We start from the raw sequence: 14,662 nt of genomic DNA, 5'->3' as shown, positions 1-14,662 counted from the left end.
TTTCACTTTGCCTGTTCTGGCGTTTATTTGGTGCCTGGCTGCCTGCATTTTTGGGGATTTGATTTGTCCTTCTGAATTTTTTTTCATGCCTCTGCCAGACGCTGAGGCAAAGAGCTGTGTGACGCTCACAAAATCCGTGGGGTGGGGTTGGATATAAGCGAGGGGGAAACCCTGAATTAGAACTCTATCATAGAAACTCACTCTTTACCCCACATCTCCTCAGGGGGACGAAAGGAGAGGGGAAAGGGTTCTTGCCAATATTGATTAAACTATTCTGAGAAAGTAGGATTTTATTGGCTTTGCATTCCTCTTATTTTAGCTGTCTCTCCCCCCACTTTTTTTGCCCCTTATTATCTTTGCTTATTTACCCCTTACACTTAAGCCTTTGTAGGCTCCTACTTTTAAATAAGTGCTATTTTAAATAAGGCTCTTTTTAATTTTATTTTATTTTGTCTTGTTTTAAGCAGCCACACCCTTATTTTAAATCAGCTATATTTAGCTATTTCCAGTAATTCTTAATTAATCCTGTTATTTCTATCAGTATCCTTATCCCTACATCTAAAGCTTTTAACTTCTTAATATTATTCTAGCCATTTAAATAGCTTTGTTTTCAAATAGCCATACCCTTGTTTTAAACCAGCTATAACTAGTTATCTCTAGTAACTTCTAATTTCCCTTGCTTTTTCTATTTCTATCCCTTTTACCTCTTCTTAGAAATTTAAATAGTTTTATATATCTCTGTATCTTATATTTATATCCACAACAGGCATACAATTAAACTATAGCCCATTTATTTATTCATTTATCTATTTGTACTCTTGAGCTTTGGTTCTATTGTTTTATTGTGCTCTATATATTCTTATATTTCTACATTTTATTTTGGGCCTTGGTCTTACTGTTCTATCGCTGTAAATTTTGAAACTTGAGTCCTTTTATATATATATATATATATATATATATATATATTTATCCTATTTTAACTTTACTTATTTGTTTTTTCTTTAGTAGTATAGATCTCATCATTAATTTTATTAGTAATATTGGCACCCCTCATGTCCTCTAAAATGAGTCGAAAAAGAGATTTCCCCTCTGATTCTGATACTGAAAACCTCCCTTTTAGTAAGCAAAGCAAGATGGATGATTTTTTTATACCTATTAACACCACTAATAGGTTTAACGTGCTTCAGGACTTGCCTACTGAGTTGTCTTCTAACCCCATTGCCCCTGATGCTCAGGAGAGTACACCATTTAGCCCAAGCTTGGCCTTTACCCCTAAAATATCCTCAAATGTTGGCAACCCCCAAGCTTGCATAGAGGAGGAGAACGGAAATACTGACCAGTATGACACCTTAAGTCTGTTAGCCTCGCAGACATTTTTTATTTCCAAAACCCTCCAGAAGATCTATGACAAATTGGATATTTTGGAAATACAATTCTCACGCTTAAACTCCCCTGATCTTGCACCAAAAGGTTCCCATCAGGAAAACAATCTTCCTGCACCTATGCACAGAACCCCACTTTTTCGAAGGCATGGAGTACAAAGGTCCCGCTATTTTAATCACCCTACCCTTATCCCTGATAGCTTCAGGATCTCTTTAAGCATACGTTCTTACCAGGGGCGTGTTATAAGCTGGCATGGGAAATGGCGAATTAAAGAGCATTTAGCATTCTTATTGCACTGCCACCCAAGTGATATTGACTTGAAATACTTTGATAGACTCCCAGGATTATTAGGTAAACATCGTCTGTCCCTTACTTTTTATTCCCCCCGTATCCCAGCGCTGATCCTTGAAAATCAGGACCGACTAATGACATTCGGCATTTTCCCCAAAGAATCCTTTCGCACAACAACAATAGCACCTCTGCTCTTATCTAGGATCCCTCCCAAGCCCCTCTTTAAAAAATCAACTAAATTTGCTCCCCAAAACCAGGCTGAGTCTCACAAGGTTGATAAGCCTTTAATAGATCTGTCTCCAACTACCGTATATACCAGTGTATAAGCCGACCCGCGTATAAGCCGAGGTGCCTAATTTCTCCCCCAAAATGGGGAAAAATTAGGCACCCGCGTATAAGCCGAGGGTCGGCTTATAACCCCTCCCCCCCCGCAGGCTTACCTCAATCCAGGTGCGCAGGCTGGCGCCGGCCGGCAGGTTCCTTGCTGTGCCCGGCAGGGGCGGCGACAGGGCCTCCAGAGGCCTCTGGAGGCCCTTCCAGGCCGGCGCCGGCCGGCAGCAGCCTCGCTGCGCCCGGCAGGGGCGGCGACGGGGCCTCTGGAGGCCTCTGGAGGCCCTTCCAGGGCGCTCCTGGCCGGGGGAAGCCACGCGGGCACGGCAGCAATAGCGGCGGAGGCAGCGATGGCGGCGGCGGTAAGTTCCCCCCTCCCTCCTCCCTCTTCTCTCCCTCCCTCCCCCCTCCCCTACCGTATTGACCCGCGTATAAGCCGAGGCCGGCTTTTTCAGCCCTTTTTTTGGGCTGAAAAACTCGGCTTATACGCTAGTATATACGGTAGTTTAAAGAATGCCTCCCCAGTTGATTCAAATCTAAAATTAATGTACCGTAAATCAAGCCTACCACCAGATTCTAGATGCTCTCTGCTCCAGCCATGTAACCCGGTCGATGATATACTCGAAATGGGAGGATGCAAAACTAATTAGTTCTTTTCGCAGTCTCCCGACAAAGGAACCAAACAATATAATAATGAGGCTAGGGAACCTTAAAGATAACCTTACCCAGATTAAGTCAGCACAGGCCCATTTACCCCCTTTTAAACCAAGGGTACCTTCCCTTTCTACTAGAACTGAGCACCAACCAAATTCCAAACACACGGTTGATATGACTCTTGACTTAGTAAACCAGCCAGCCCAAGAGTCTGACCTATTTCAAGGCAATGCCCCGGTTCCTCTGGAACCAACCATAATAGTGTGTCCTCCTACAGCAGATTCTAACTTGCTTAGGGAGATGTCTCCTACAGATCTCCCTGATAAGGACTGACTCTCATCTTGCTGCAAATTTCTTAGCTGGAATGTTGCTGGATGGTCAGCTAAACTTACTGATTCTGATATACAGTTATTTCTTTTGACGTTTGATATCATCCTTGTTCAGGAAACTTGGGCCACAAAGGAGATCTTTCTCCCAGGCTTTACCTCTTTTACCCAAAAAGCAATCAAAGGCTCTGTGGGCCACCTTCGTGCAGGACTAGCAAGCTTTATCTCCACTTCTTTAAGCATAAGCTCAATTGACCTTCTTTTGGCTGAAGAGTTGGTGCTAGCAGTTAGAGTAAATCTGACTTTTTCTTCACTTATTTTATTTTTTGTTTATATTCCTCCTGCTAGATCAAGTAATACTGCACGAAACTGGGCCCGTCTGGGAGAACTATTTGATGACATCAAAAACAACCACCCAACTACTCCAGTTCTTATGCCTGGTGATTTTAACACACGAATAGGGCCGGATGATAATACTCTCTTCCAAAATCTTATAGGGAATTTTGATGAATCTTTCCTGAGTTCCCTATGGTATACTAGAACTTCCAGGGACTCGGTAATCAATTCTTCCGGCTTAAGTCTGGCACAATTCGTAATTCAGAGGAACCTAATAATAGTAAATGGGCGATCGCAGATCGACCCTAATGGAGATTTCACTTTTTTTAGCCAAAATGGTGCCAGTGTTATCAATTATTTTCTGGTTTCATTAGATCACTTACCTCTAATCAGTAATATGGAAGTCTGCGATTACATGGGCAGTGACCATCTCCCTATCTCTCTTTCAATCAACCAATTATGTGTTCCACACTTAATGCCGTCCTACCATCAAATATTGCACCAATCCCAAAAAGCCCTAGCTCGTGTTTACTGGAGCCCTGAGCTTGATTCCTTGGTGCGTGGCAAAATGCAGCTTTTGGAGGTGACTTCGTTGAAAGCTGCCCTCCTTGAGCAAGAGTCTGCAGCTACTGTCTTAAATGTTTTTTTTTCAGATTAATTGATTTATTTAAACCTTTATTTACTAAAGAAATCCCCTCAAGCTTGCACGCTTTATACAAACGAAATTCTTGGTTTAACCACCAGTGTAGACTACTCAAACGAGCAATAACCAGGAAACATAGAGAATTCAGAAGGAACAATACTATTTCAGTATTGAAGGAATTGTTAACTATTAAAAAGAACTACAAGGACTTGGTAAACTGGAGGAAAAAAGAGGCCCTATATAAAAATTGGAGGAGCTTGATTACAGCTATAAACAACAATGATAATTCAACCTTCTGGCAGACTGTGAATTCTTTAAATAATGGCTATGCCAGAGTCCCCGCATGTATCCCGTCTTCGGTCTGGGTAGCTTACTTCAAGAGCCTCTTCTCCTACTCTGTGGAAAACCAGGGTCTTATACCTGTAGCACCTTCTATTTTGCTGAATTCCTGGCCAGATGTGTCTCCTAAGGAAATTAAACCGCTCATTGATCGCCTACGCTCAGGCAAAACCCCAGATCCTGATCTAATTCCCTACGAACTTTTTAAAGTTAACAGCGAATGGTGGGCAAACATTCTTGCTCCTGTTTTCACACAAATTAATGCCTCAAGAGCTATTCCAAAATCTTGGAGACATACTATTATCGTCCCAATCTTTAAAAAAGGTCAGCGCTCTGACCTAAGCTGTTATCGTCCAATCAGCCTTTTGTCTTGCTTAGGCAAATTGTATTCCTCCTACTTATTAAAGAGGCTGTTGGACTGGGTTGAGAGTAATGACATCCTTGGCTGGGAACAGATTGGCTTTAGAAGGGGTTGGTGGGTCACGGACCACTGTTTAGTGCTCTCCCATCTAGCCGAGAAATATTTCTCCCCCCGAAATGGCACCCTTTATGTGGGTTTTATGGATCTTAAGGGAGCTTTTGATACCATCCCGAGGGAAAGGCTATGGTTGAAACTATCACATTTTACTATGGATAGGAGGTTACTATGGCTTATTCAGCAATTTCATACTGACTTCACAGCTCAGGTTCGCTGTGGTAACCAAGGAGAACTAACCGAGCCTTTTGAACTGGTCACGGGAGTTAGACAAGGTTGCCTCTTTGCTCCTCTCTTGTTTAACCTATACCTGAATGATATGGCAACCAATTTCTCAGAGTTTTGCCACCCCCCAAAGCTTGCAAGCCATCCCACCCCGATTCTACTCTATGCTGACGATGCAGTTCCCCTGTCCCGCACAAGAATTGGTTTGAAAAGATCTTTGCAAACCTTTTCTGAGTACTGCTCTAGGGAAGGTCTTAAAATAAACCATCATAAATCTAAGATTATGATCTTCACTAAGAGGAGAAAAATGCCTCTTTTTCGCTGGGTATTAGATGGCTTTGAGGTTGACCAAGTCAAGGAGTTTGTTTACCTTGGCATTCTGTTTTCCCGTAACCTAAATTGGAATGCCCATCAAAAAGCAGTGTCCAACAAAATTAAACCTGGGGTTGGTGCTATTGTCAATTTTTTTCACACCAAAGGTGGCAAATATATTCCAGGGGCTATTCAGGTTTTTAACCTGAAAATTATCCCAATTATCCTCTTTGGTGTTGCCATCTGGATTACAGTCATCAATGAATCTATAGATTGTTCACTGCTTCAGTTCTTATGAAAACTCCTAAATGCCCCTTGATGTGTTGCTGGCGTTACTCTTCGTTCCGAGTTTGGCCAAATGCCACTTGAAGCTAGGGCGTGGTTGGCCGCCTTTAAACTACACCTTAAACTGTGCTTTAGCACTGAGGGGTTCCTAGCTTCTCTGAAGCATGACCCTTTCAAATCCTCATGGCAAAAAATCTTAGATGAGAAACTGGCGTTGTTGGGCTTCTCGCAGGATATGTTATCAGATCTTGGGAAAACTGAAGCTTTTGCCAAAATTAAAAAGCGCATTAAAGAGCTCGATTATAACAGCACTACTTTTCGTGCTCGTCGTGTCTGTTTATCCCAGTTCTTCGGAATACCCCCTCCACGTGGTCTGCCTGCCTATACATATTATCTGACAACTCCTCGTCTCTGTAGAGCTTTTTGCTTGGCTAGATTGAATGCTAACCCTTCTATGGTAATGCAGGGCAGAATTCTGAATATACCATACTCAGACAGGATCTGCCCTTGCTCTTCTGGCTCTATTGACTCATTAGCCCATGCCCTTTTGGAATGCCGCTTTTACGAGGAACTTCGATCGCACTATATTTCCCCCCTTTTAATATACAAATCCAATGCCTCTGTGACTGACATAATGCCTTTTTTACTAAGCAACAGGGACCCCAAGGCTACATTGTCAGTGGCAAGATTTGTTTCAGTCCTTATATCCCTCCAACACTAGATATATGCTGCTCAAGATCAATTGATCAAGGAGCTTCTAAGGGATAAAAGGAAGGAAGGACATTATTTTTTAAAAAAAGAAATCTGTAGTGCCCAAACCACTACCACCCACCTATGTGCCCTCCACCATTGGACTTCCGGAGCGGTGTTATGACGGTATATAAAAATCTGTTATTATTCATTAATTAATTAAAAAACATATTAGTCTATAATTCATTGACTATACCTTTAAAATCCGTTTTTGCCAATTTATCCCAATATGCGGCGGCCTTTGACCATGTTTGTTTAAATTCAGCCTAATACTCTCCTGTCCCAATCCCTGCTTTTCCTTTGTGAAAACATCAGCCCCTTTCTAGGGGGAGGACTAGCTGTGTGCAAAGTGTGCATATGTGTGCACATGCACAAATAATTGAACAAATAAAATAATTGATATGAGGAGAATACTATGGAAGTGTGTGTGTGTGTGTGGGGGATGTACAGGACTTTTTGACCTACACCAAAAGCCTCCTCCGACACTTGCTTAAAAAAGAAAAGAAACCACCTACAGACTTAAAATATGTGAGTAAATGCTGGAGCAAATGATACAACGAAGAAGAGACATTTGCTGAGTAAAAATGTTTTGATACCTTTGCATTAATCAGTGGGGAGGGACGATGCTTCTATCCTCCTTGGCAAAATGAACAAGTTCCCTCAACTTTATTTTAAAGGGCTTACAACGAGGAGGCACAAAGCAGTGTAGTGTGACAATACAAACTTGAATACTTGTGAACGTGTGCCAGAACGGAAAGCTGCTAATGGTGGCATTAAAATAAGAATAAGAATAATAAAAAAAACTCATAAGAACTATTTGGACTGCTAGCTCAGAAGAGCCTTGACATTCCTCATCCTTCTATGACCACTCACAGGTCAGACGAGTTGGAAGGGATGGCGGTATATCTTTCGAAAGGACGGCAGAAAACAAACTGCTTGAATCAATGCTACTTAAAGCACACTAAATCAGAGTGAAATATTTTCTTTGCCTGTCTTTTCCCTCATTAGTACCAATAAAAAATGTCCTCTTCCTGACCCTGTGGAGATACACAGGATCATAAGAGGCAGATAAGAGGAGAGCAGAAGAGCTGCCACAGCATCTTCTGCAGCCAAGAAGGATCGGGGAGGGGGAGGATAGAAGAACGCTAATTAAATAAAGTGACCCATTCATCATGTCTCCCATTTCCATTACAGAACCCCATTTTACAGGGGTTTATAACTCAGCCATAAAAATGTGCTCTAGGCTGCAGCTTGGCACACAAGCTCTCAGTTTAGGAGAACAGATTCACTCTTTCAATTTAAAAGAAAAGAAAACCAAAGAGACAGTTTTGGTGGGTTTTATTCTGTTTCGGTGAGCCATAGTCTGACAAGAACAGGTGATACAAACAATTAACATGAACCACTATGCAAGGGCCCTAGCAGTAGGCTGAAGCTGAAAACATGGGCTACATTAAGCCATACATGTCATGTCTACTAACCTATATAACATTCAATTATTATCTATGATCTTAGAATGCATGTTGGATACCAAGATTTCTTAATTTTTATGCATATGTTCAGAGGATTGATTGCAAGGGGCACCCTGTAAAACAAGAGACTGTGAAAAACATCTTTCCTCTGACAGTCAGTTGCACAATGAGAGTGCTGGTCTTAGGTAATGCAATAGCTAGTCATTAGTCAGAGACTCCAGTACATTATGCTGGTGATTCTGGCAAACTGAAGAGATAACAGAAGTTTAATTTTCATGAAGGCATGAAGTAATGAGGTTAAACAGAATTTGTGGCCAGAAAACAAAACGGAGAAAATAAAATCATTTAAAATGTAAAATGGGGAAAATGCCCCCATAGAAAACAGCAAGCCTACGCCACCAAAAATGACATAGCAATGCTTCAAATTAATGGGGCATTCCAGGGGGCAGAGCTGCCTTTAGGTAGCATCCTAACCCTTCCCCCCCCCCAAGGCCAGCGTGGGCTCCCACTTCTGGGATTTTGCTCCCAGCGTGACTGCACCTGTGGCAGAGCACCACACAGCTGTGTGACTTACTGGTGCCGGTGTGAATGCCTCCCGTGTCAGCGTAAGTGCCCCTTATCCTGGGATAAATTGGCACTTATGTTGGCATGGAATCACGCTGGCTCCTATGCTGATTCGGCTCCTCTTCAGGATTGTACTCATAGGAAGAGAGATTCCTCCCACTCCTTCCCTGAAAATTACATATTTTACAAAGCTTTAGAAGCCGAATTCATGGATTTTGGTGGTGGTGGGGATTTATTATTGATACTTGGTGGCAGATTTTCACTTACCATCATTATTCTGCAAATCTGCACACTCTGGAACTGTCAAAGGAGTTTGGAAAGCATTTTAACATGGAATTTACACTAGGTGGGTGGGTGGATATATTTAAAGCTATATCTTGAATAAAAGAGTGTAACAAAAAAGGATTATGAACACAAAGCTCTGGACCATCAATATTTTGCCTACAGACACTTATTTCACAATGAGGCCTAACTGCCAAATTTACAGTGGCTTTTTCCCCCCTTTTCAGGACTGTTAGTGTGATTGCAATTAGCCAAATCATGAAGGAAGTAGCCCCACTCAGTACCCCATATAAGTAGCTCCCATGTGATCTCTGGCTATGATGTCTGAATGCAGATGCAGATACACTGGCATCTGTTTGCTCCATAAGGTTGCCAACCTCCAGGTACTAGATGGAGATCTGTTATTACAACTGATCTCCAGCTGTTAGATATCAGTTCCCCTGGAGAAAATGCCAATTGGACTCTATGGCATTGAAGTCCCTCTCCTCCCCAAACCCCACCCTCCTCAGGCTCCATCCCAAAAACCTCCTGCCGGTGTCAAAGAGGCACCTGGCAACCCTATTACTCCCTGCAAACCAGGATTCTACATTAGCATGTAGGTGAGGTTTAGAATTCTGGTTGTATTTAAGCAGTTGCCATGTTCCTACAGCCCATATAAATTAGGCCTAAATGTAAGCTTTTAAGAGCACTTTTTGCATTTCCTCTAAAAACATATATCACCCTAGGATCACAAATATATAGCATAGAACTTAAATGCTACACTTTTTAATAGGTACTTCTTTTAATAGAATTTGAAATGCCTGGCTGAATTGAAACTAGTAAATTATATATGCATGCTATAATCAAATGATTTAGTATTTGGATGAGATGAACTGGCCAGATGTACTGTAGTTTACAAATCAGCTGTTATGTTCGAAATAGATTCCCCACCCCCACAAGCAAATGTTTCAGGGCCTTCTGGCTAAAAAAAAAAAAAAGCTATACACACCTGCATATCAACTGGACAGACTCAATAGTCCATAAACACTGAACTCATCCATCAACTATGGAACATTAACACTGCAAAATCTATCAGTCGATGGTTTAAAAAAATGTTCTTAAGTAAGATTTGTATTATTGGAAGGAAAAGGAAAAGTACTGCAGACTGATATGCTCCAGTTACAGAAATAACATTTACAATTAGCATAGGGCCTATATATGTTTCATCACAATGGGCATGTACCCAACAAACTTAAGTACTTTCGACTCTATTTCAATGGATTAGTTAAACATATGCTCAAACCTTTCCCAGTGAAATCAGCAGGACTTTTAAAAGTGCTTAACTTTAACTTGATTATGCTCAATAAGATTTCAGCAATGATCAAGGTCTGGAAAGAACTAGGCATTCCTTTGCCAACTACTCTCAGCAGAGACAGTGACTACTAATAAGGAGAGAGATGGGTGCTAATACAGTTATAGTTATCTATCTATCTATCTATCTATCTATCTATCTATCTATCTATCTATCTATCTATCTATCTATCTATCTATCTATCTATCTATGTTTTTACGTGAGAATTTTTAATGGACAAGAACAACACAAGGGTTTTTATCTATTTATGTAAACATTTATGTAAATATGTATAGATACAAGTATATCAAACATATAACAGGAGTTGGTAATCTTCCTCTTTCGAGGCAGAGTCTCTTTTTCAGATGGTTCAATCAGATTTTTAAGACGTCATGAAGACTTCTAAATCATGTCAGTTCCTTAATGGATTTGACACCTAAATCAGAGCATTATACTTCAATTTTATTAACTTCAGATCTAGAAAGCATTCATCAGCTCCTACAAGCTAAAAAATGACTCCCTCCTGGAGCAGATGAGCAACGTAGTGGTTGGACTTAATAGGATGGAAGTTTCAGGATAATTTCAGATCTATTATTGAACTAACTTGACAAGTCTTCATGATGCCTTTTGAGTAACACATCTGAAGAAGAGATCTGCCTGGAAACAGTCATTTACTGCATTCTTGTTATATGCTTGATATATTTCTACATTTCTACAGCAGTTTGTAAAAACCTTGTTCTTGTACATATTTTTAAATTCTCATATAAAAAGATGGTATATATAATTTTGGTCTAAATGTCTTGTTCATGTGCATATTTTAAACAATTCTTATAAAAAAGATGGTTACCGTATATACCCGTGTATAAGCCGACCCGCGTATAAGCCGAGGTGCCTAATTTCTCCCCCAAAATGGGGAAAAATTAGGCACCCGCGTATAAGCCGAGGGTCGGCTTATAACCCCTCCCCCCCACCCGCAGGTTTACCTGAGGGCTCCCGGCAGCAAGCACGAGGGTCCGGCAGCGGCGGCGGCGCGGTCTGGTGGGGGCCGTGGCAGCCTCCCTGCTGCTGCAGGAGGCTGCCCAAGGCCGCTCCCAGCGGCAGGAAGTGGCAGTGCAGCCCAGCGGGGGCTGGGGCAGCGGCGGCGCGGCCCGGTGGGGGCCGTGGCAGCCTTCCTGCGGCTGCAGGAGGCTGCCCAAGGCCGCTCCCAGCGGCAGGAAGCGGCGCAGGCCTGGCGGCAGCAGTAAATTCCCTCCTCCCTCCCCCTCTACCGTATTGACCCACGTATAAGCCGAGGCCGGCTTTTTCAGCCCTTTTTTTGGGCTGAAAAACGCGGCTTATACGCGAGTATATACGGTATATGTATAATTTTATATATAAATTTGTATTCGTGCAATGGTGTGTTTTTGCATTTGTGGTTCCATGGTTTTACACACTGCTGTTCCTTGGTATTTGTAATTGCTATTTTTGCCACCATTATTTCTCTTTTGGCAATCTTTGATACAAAAGAGCGCAACCAGATTTGAGCTGGAAATCTGCTTGTAATCTATCTCATTTTTCCATCTCACCCATCTGGATCTCAAGATTTAAGGGTGGGCTGAATTACTGCAATGTAAAAATAAATTCTAAAACTATAATCGCTTAAAAAAATAAAATACTGACAATGCATAGGGTTGCCAGGTCCCTCTTCACCACCGGCAGGGTTTTTTGGGAGCAGAGACTAAATAAGTGGGGTTTGGGGAGGGGAGGGACTTCAATGCCATAGAGTCCAATGGCCAAAGAGGTTATTTTCTCCAGGTGAACTGATCTCTATCTTTATTTTTGGCATCATCTCATGGTGACATCGCTTTTGATAACGTCAGAAACGTCAAAAACACAATTTTAAAGCTTGAAGAGGATTCAAGATCTTCTCTTTGATGATTGAAAAAGACTCAAAAACTATACCTTTACACTGAATTTGTTGTCTGGTTTGTTCCCGCCAGATTGTTGTAAAATATATATTGTATATAGTAGGATAGTGTGTTAAGGTTGTTCGTTTCAGTAAGTGAATAGTTGTGACTTTATGTTATATGTTGTAGCTATTTATATAAATGTTTGCACTTCGTAATATTCATTCGCTCCTGTGCTGATTTCCAAACCTTCCCGGTACATGCACAGGGGTGTCTTTTTTCTTTCCACCACCTGGAGGTTGGCAACCCTAACAATGCAGTGGAATCAAAACAATATTAGAATAAGCACGACCTGATTAAGCAGGTCGCGCCCTTGTGGACTTACCCGGGCCCAGCTACAGGGGAGAGGGAGGTGTGTCCAAGACAAGCAGGGTTGCTGCTTGCCGCTCGTCTTGCGAGGCCCGCCCACCCCGCGGTTTTCCAGGCTGCTTGGGTGGCGGTGCGGGGAGTGACGTCAGGGCGGCTGCCTGCCTCCCACGCCCCTCCCCGCGCCTATTTAAAGGCGTGCGGCCCGGCAGTCATCCTGTTTACTTGCGGGACAGCAAAGAGAGAGGAACAGTTTTTGGGGTCACCTAAGCGCTACTCCGGTGCTGTCCCAACAGGCGGTTGGGTCATTTATCGATGCTTTTGATATATCGGATGACAGGGTGGTGATCCGATATCTTGGATCCGCCCCCATGGTTTTCCGCCAATGCTCCATTCTGTTGTGATCAATAAAAGCTGTGGCCATTTATTTCCCAACAGTACAGTGTATGTGTGTTTATTTGATGTTTCCCTTCCGTCCCCCTTTTCCTGGAGCTGTTTGCCAGTTGGACCACAAGTACCGTCCCTTAAAGTATAATTCTTAATACCTAGCCCTACTTGTTGTATCACAAATCACGAAAGGTTAGGCGACCTTTTCCCCCATTACCAAAACAGGAAAGCCAAAGGCCTTAAACAGAAAAGCAACCTTACACTAAACTGTTAACAATCAAGAGCTCTGAAGAAACTGTGATTACAAATGCTGTCCGATCCCATGCCCCTTGCTGACACAGTTGTGGCAGTGTGTTACAACAGTCAATATGAGAAGCAGAATCACCTGCTGCTTGGGCCCCTTTCGCTACCTAGGCACCGCAGGGGAAGGACGGGTGTGAGGATGGAGTTTCAGTCATCACAGGGTGAATTTCCTGGCTTATGTCACCGCCTTACCATTACTTAAAAGATAATTTTTCTTGCCTGTGACTGCGAGAGCCCCGGAGTTAAGTCACTCAGCATTTCATATGGAGGAACACTTTGGCTTAAGTTTCCTTTTACAAGAGCAAAGATTTGACAGGTTTGGCAGCTGAGCTTTTGTATTAATATGTTTCTCTAAGGGGCGGGGGAGGGAAATGTATAAAAGATATAATTTCTTTCACAGGCCACACAACAGAAAACTCCACAGGGCCTTCTCCTTATAACGTTTTCCGATATAAAGCATCTCACACGAGATAATACGCTTCATCTTGATGCAGTTATAATGGAACACAAGTTCCTCTGGATGCCAGCAGGACCTGCATGTCGACTATAACAAATATCTAGTATGTGAGTATAACATTTCCCCCCTGTTTACTCTCAGGACTCCACTAGATATTACATAGAAGATTTCTGTCAAGGTCTCCCAACTTCCCCCGCCTTCTGATAGAGAAGAAGCTATGGGAACATGTTGCTTTGAGCAGAACTGCAGGTTGCACAGGAGGGGATGACTCAGTTCTGTAATCCTTCCTCCTGTGGTCACTTTTCTGCTCAAAATGGCAACCCCCCTCCAGCTCCTTTTTTACCCAAAGGCAAAAACATATTGTTAATTTTCTCCTACTTTGCTGTTCATGTGCCTCCCCCCACCCTAGGGTTGCCAACCTCCAGGTGGTAGCTGGAGGTCTCCCGCTATTACAACTGATCTCCAGCTGATAAGAGATCAGTTCACCTGAAGAAAATAGACACTTTGGCCATTGGACTCTATGGCACTGAAGTCCCTCCCCTCTCCAAACCCCGCCCTCCTCAGGCTCCACCCCCAAAATCTCCAGGTATTTACCAACCCGGAACTGGCAACCCTACCCTACCCCCAGCCACACACCTACCTTTCTCTAGCCCTTTCCTTATTTCTCTCTCAAACTACTGGAAACATCATTGGTAGTACAACCAATGCCTTCCTTAGTAGTTAACACAAAAAGACAACTGCAGCGGTGCTTGACCAGACCCATGTTCCATCTAGTCCGACATCCTATTCAGCACATTGGTCAACCAGATGCCCTTGTAGGGATGCCAGCCTCCGGGTAGGATTCAGGGATCCCCTGGAATTACAGCTCATCTCCAGATCACAGAGATCAGTTTCCTTGCAGAAAATGGATGCTTTGACGGATGGACTTTATAGCATTGTACGCACTCAGGCCCCTGTCCTCCCCAGGTTGCATTCCCAAATCTCCAGGAGTTTCCCACCCTGGATCTGGCAACCCTACCCCCCATTCCCCACTGGTGGCCAGGGCGGACCAAGCAATCCTATGCCCTTGGAAGGCTTATCAGAACAGCACAGAGGCCAAGGCCTCTCCCTGGTGCTGTCCCCAGTACTGGTATTTAGAAGTCTGACCCCTGAATATGGAAGATCCATTTGATCATGGCTCCATGGATTTGTGTAATTCCTTTTTAGAGCCATCGGAGTTAGTGGCTATGACAAAAGTTCTGTGAACATGAATTGATGACACTTTGTTTC

General features: G+C 42.9%; 1 protein-coding gene across 1 annotated transcript in view; it reads right to left on the bottom strand.

Moving 5' to 3' along the window:
* The window catches only part of SLIT3 (slit guidance ligand 3), a 590,119-nt gene that overhangs the window by 73,544 nt on the left and 501,913 nt on the right, over positions 1–14,662 (bottom strand). The gene's annotated exons all lie outside the window — the stretch shown is intronic.

Source organism: Euleptes europaea, chromosome 1, assembly GCF_029931775.1.
Source record: "Euleptes europaea isolate rEulEur1 chromosome 1, rEulEur1.hap1, whole genome shotgun sequence".
In the NCBI taxonomy this organism is placed as follows: domain Eukaryota; kingdom Metazoa; phylum Chordata; class Lepidosauria; order Squamata; family Sphaerodactylidae; genus Euleptes; species Euleptes europaea.
Note: the sequence above shows the minus strand (reverse complement) of the source record. Positions and strands in the feature narration are given on the sequence as shown.